Genomic DNA, 5,485 nt, shown 5'->3' with positions numbered 1-5,485 from the left:
TCAACAAGAAGAAAAGTTGCTAGATGTATTGAGGAAAAACAAAAGGGCAATCGGGTGGAGTTTGGCGGATCTAGTGGGAATAAGCCCCCAAGTATGCGAGCATCGCATATTTCTTGAAGAAGGAGCAAGACCGGTCCAACAACCTCAAAGGAGACTTAATCCAACCATTCTTGAGGTTGTGAAAAAAGAGGTCACTCGGCTACTTGAAGTGGACATCATCTATCCTATCTCGGATAGCGAGTGGGTAAGCCCGGTCCAAGTGGTGCCAAAGAAATCCGGGGTGACCACAATCAAAAATGAAAGCGGTGAACTTATAGCAACAAGAGTGCAAAATTCTTGGAGAGTATGCATAGACTACCGAAGGTTGAATGCGGCCACAAGAAAAGATCACTTCCCACTACCGTTCATTGGTCAAATGCTTCATCGACTAGCCGGTAAATCATATTATTGCTTTCTTGATGGTTACTCTGGATACTTCCAAATTCACATTGCTCTAGAGGACCAAGAAAAAACCACATTTACTTGCCCCTTTGGAACGTATGTGATGAGCGGATAATTTGTACGCTTTTTGGCATTGTTTTTAGTATATTTTTAGTATGATTTAGTTAGTTTTTAGTATATTTTTATTAGTTTTTAGTTAAAATTCACTTTTCTGGACTTTACTATGAGTTTGTGTGTTTTTCTGTGATTTCAGGTATTTTCTGGCTGAAATTGAGGGACCTGAGCAAAAATCTTATTCAGAGACTGAAAAGGACTGCAGATGCTCTTGGATTCTGACCTCCCTGCACTCGAAGTGGATTTTCTGGAGCTACAGAAGCCCAATTGGCGCGCTCTCAACGGCGTTGGAAAGTAGACATCCTGGGCTTTCCAGCAATATATGATAGTCCATACTTTGCCCAAGATTTGATGGCCCAAACCGGCGTTCAAAGTCACCCTCAGAATTTCCAGCGTTAAACGCCGGAACTGGCACCAAAATGGGAGTTAAACGCCCAAACTGGCATAAAAGCTGGCGTTTAACTCCAAGAAGAGTCTCTACACGAAAATGCTTCATTGCTCAGCCCAAGCACACACCAAGTGGGCCCGGAAGTGGATTTTTATGTCATTTACTCATCTCTGTACACCTTAGGCTACTAGTTCTCTATATATAGGACCTTTTACTATTGTATTTTCATCTTCGGACATCTAGTTCTTAGATCAGATCTTGGTTCTTCTGGTTCCCTCTCTGGGGCCGAAACCAATGATCACTCTTGTTCTTATGTATTTTCAACGGTGGAGTTTCTACACACCATAGATTAAGGTGTGGAGCTCTGCTGTACCTCGAGTATTAATGCAATTACTATTGTTCTTCTATTCAATTCTGCTTGTTCTTGTTCCAAGATATCACTTGTTCTTCAACTTGATAAATGTGATGATCCGTGACACTCATCATCATTCTCACTCATGAACAAAGTGACTGACAACCACTCTTGTTCTACAAGCATACGAGGCTCTAGTGAATATCTCTTGGATTCTTTAACCGGAATCTTCGTGGTATAGGCAAGAACTGATGGCGGCATTCAAGAGAATCCGGAAGGTCTAAACCTTGTCTGTGGTATTCTGAGTAGGATTCAATGATTGAATGACTGTGACGTGCTTCAAACTCCTAGCAGGCGGGGCGTTAGTGACAGACGCAAAAGAATCGATGGATTTTATTCCGGCCTGACCGAGAACCGACAGCTGATTAGCCATGCTGTGACAGAGCATAGGAACATTTTCACTGAGAGGATGGGAGGTAGCCACTGACAACGGTGAAACCCTACATGAGCTTGCCATGGAAAGGAGTAAGAAGGATTGGATGAAGACTGTAGGAAAGCAGAGAGACGAAAGGGAAGGCATCTTCATACGCTTATCTGAAGCTCTCACCAATGATATACATAAGTATCTCTATCTTTATCTTTATGCTTTATTCGTTTATCACTATACCCATTTGAGTCTGCCTGATTGAGATTTACAAGGTGACCATAGCTTGCTTCATACCAACAATCTCCGTGGGATCGACCCTTACTCACGTAAGGTATTACTTGGACGACCCAGTGCACTTGCTGGTTAGTTGTGCGAAGTTGTAGTGATCACAATTTCGCGCACCAAGTTTTTGGCGCCGTTGCCGGGGATTGTTCGTGTATGGACAACTGACGGTTCATCTTGTTGCTTAGATTAGGTATTATTTTTCTTCAGAGTTCTTAAGAATGAATTCTAGTGTTTCAAGGTGATGTTCTTATCATCACCAAAGCTGATTGATCATCATCAATTTAGCTCTTGAATGCAATGTCCTGCTGAAGCTTAGCTAGCTATGTCTAATTCCTTTAGACTAAAGCTTTAGACTAACATTGCATGATTCCTGGAATTCTCATTAAGAATTTTGATACCTTTATTTTCCTCTTCCACTTAATTTTCGAAAAATCCAAAAAAATTACAAAATCATAAAAACAAAAAAAAAATATTTCTTGTTTAAGTCTAGTGTCTCATTTTAAGTTTGGTGTCAATTGCATGTTTCTGTTCTTCTTGCATTTTTCAAATTTATGCATGTGTCTTCATTTATCTTCAAGTTGTTCTTGATGATTTCCTTGTTTTGATCTTAGAATTCTATTGACTTGAGTGTTTTGTGTTTCTCATGTGCATTCTCATTTGGTTAGTGTCAACAGTATACAAACTGCTAAGTTTGGTGTCTTGCATGCATTGTTATTTGATTTTAGTTGCATTTTGATTATTCTTCATTATTAAAAATCCAAAAATATTTTTAATTTGTGTCTTTTCAAGTTAATAATACAGAGAATTAAAGATTCAGAACATACTGCAGAGGAATTATACAGAAAAAGCTGGGCATTCAAAAATGCCCAATGAAGAAGACAGACTGGCGTTTAAACGCCAGCCAGGGTACCTGGTTGGGCGTTTAACGCCCAAAAGGGTAGAGTTTTGGGCGTTAAACGCCAGAATGGATACCATTCTGGGCGTTTAACGCCAGGATGGCACAAGGGGGAAGATTTTGTTTTCAAAATCAATTTTTTTTCAAGTTTTCAAAAGTTTTTCAAAATCAAATCTTTTTCAAATCATATCTTTTCAATCAAATGTTTTCAAAATCAATTTCTTTCCTTTTTCAAAGATACTTACTAACAATTAATGATTTGATTGAACATTTTAAGTATGTTGCCTTTTCTGTTGAGAAAGGTTTAATGTTTGAATCATATCTTTTCTTGTTAGGCAAGTCATTAATTTTTAAAATCATATCTTTTCAAATTGTTTTCAAATCATATCTTTTAAAATTGTTTTCAAATCATATCTTCTCAATCACATCTTTTTAAAACCATAACTTTTCAATCATATCTTTTTAATCACATCTTTTTCAAAATAAGTTTTCAATCAAATCTTTTTAATTTCTAAATTTCAAAATCTTTTTCAAAAATCACTTGATTTCTTTTCCACTTTGAGTTTTCGAAAATTATCAATCAATTTTTCAAAATGTTTTCAAAATCTTTTACTTAATTTTCGAAAAATACTTCCCTTCTTCTCACATCCTTCTATTTATGGACTAACACTATCCCTTAATGTAAAATTTGAACTCCATCTTCTTTGATAAGTTCGAATTTTCTACTTCTGTCTTCTACCTTTCTTTTCCTCTGACACCTCAAGGAATCTCTATACTGTGACATAGAGGATTCCATATTTTCTTGTTCTCTTCTCTTTCATATGAGCAGGAGCAGAGACAAAGGCATTCTTGTTGAAGCTGACCCTGAACCTGAAAGGACCTTGAAGCGAAAGCTAAGAGAAGCTAAGGCACAACTCTCTGTAAAGGACCTAACCAAATTCTTCAAAGGAGAAGAAGATATGGCAGTCGAAAACAACAACAATGCCAACAATGCAAGGAAGGTGCTAGGTGACTTTACTGCACCTACTCCCGACCTCTATGGGAGAAGCATCTCTATCCCTGCCATTGGAGCAAACAACTTTGAGCTTAAGCCTCAGTTAGTTTCTCTAATGCAACAGAATTGCAAGTTCCATGGACTTCCATTGGAAGATCCTCATCAGTTTTTAGCTGAGTTCTTGCAAATCTGTGACACAGTCAAGACTAATGGGGTTGACCCTGAGGTCTACAGACTGATGCTATTCCCTTTTGCTGTAAGAGACAGAGCTAGAATATGGTTGGACTCTCAACCTAAAGAAAGCCTGGACTCATGGGAAAAGCTAGTCAATGCCTTCTTGGCAAAGTTCTTTCCACCTCAAAAATTGAGTAAGCTTAGAGTGGAAGTCCAAACCTTTAGACAGAAGGATGGAGAATCCCTCTATGAAGCTTGGGAAAGATACAAACAATTAATCAGAAAATGTCCTTCTGACATGCTTTCTGAATGGAGCATCATAGGTATTTTCTATGATGGTCTCTCTGAACTATCCAAGATGTCTTTGGATAGCTCTACTGGAGGATCTCTTCATCTGAAGAAGACGCCTACAGAGGCTCAAGAACTCATTGAAATGGTTGCAAATAACCAATTCATGTACACTTCTGAAAGAAATCCCGTGAACAATAGGACAAGTCAGAAGAAAGGAGTTCTTGAGATTGATACTCTGAATGCTATTTTGGCTCAGAATAAAATATTGACTCAACAAGTCAATTTGATTTCTCAAAGTCTGTCTGGAATGCAAAATGCACCAAGCAGTACTAAGGATGCTTCCTCTGAAGAAGAAGCTTATGATCCTGAGAACCCTTCAATGGAAGAGGTGAATTACCTAGGAGAACCCTATGGAAACACCTATAATTCTTCATGGAGAAATCACCCAAATTTCTCATGGAAGAATCAAGAGAGACCTCAACAAGGTTTCAACAATAATGGTGGAAGAAACAGGTTTAGCAATGGCAAACCTTTTCCATCATCTTCTCAGCAACAGACAGAGAATTCTAAGCAGAACCCCTCTGACTTAGCAACCATGGTCTCTGATCTAATCAAAACCACTCAAAGTTTCATGACTGAAACAAGGTCCTCCATTAGGAATTTGGAGGCACAAGTGGGACAGCTGAGCAAGAAAGTTACTGAACTCCCTCCTAGTACTCTCCCAAGCAATACAGAAGAAAATCCAAAAGGAGAGTGCAAAGCCATAACCATGGCCGAATTTGGAGAGGAAGGGGAGGAAGTGAACGCCACTGAGGAAGACTTCAATGAGCGTGCAATGACCTCCAATGAGTTCCCTGATGAGCGGATAATTTATACGCTTTTTGGCATTGTTTTTAGGTAGTTTTTAGTAAGTTCAAGCTACTTTTAGGGATGTTTTCATTAGTTTTTATGTTAAATTCACATTTCTGGACTTTACTATGAGTTTGTGTGTTTTTCTATGATTTCAGGTAATTTCTGGCTGAAATTGAGGGACTTGAGCAAAACTCTGAAAAAGGCGGACAAAAGGACTGCTGATGCTGTTGGAATCTGACCTCCCTGCACTCAAAATGGATTTTCTGGAGCTA

The 5,485-nt window shown here is 38.6% G+C and overlaps 1 non-coding gene across 1 annotated transcript; it reads right to left on the bottom strand.

Moving 5' to 3' along the window:
- Positions 1-4,266: 4,266 nt before the first annotated feature.
- Positions 4,267-4,374, bottom strand: LOC130959117 (small nucleolar RNA R71). The gene has a single exon (XR_009078212.1). It is a non-coding gene; the product is annotated as a small nucleolar RNA R71 (small nucleolar RNA).
- Between the last annotated feature and the right edge of the window lie 1,111 nt (positions 4,375-5,485).

This window comes from Arachis stenosperma, chromosome 10, assembly GCF_014773155.1.
Source record: "Arachis stenosperma cultivar V10309 chromosome 10, arast.V10309.gnm1.PFL2, whole genome shotgun sequence".
NCBI classification, from domain to species: domain Eukaryota; kingdom Viridiplantae; phylum Streptophyta; class Magnoliopsida; order Fabales; family Fabaceae; genus Arachis; species Arachis stenosperma.
This window is presented reverse-complemented; position numbering and strand designations above follow the sequence as displayed.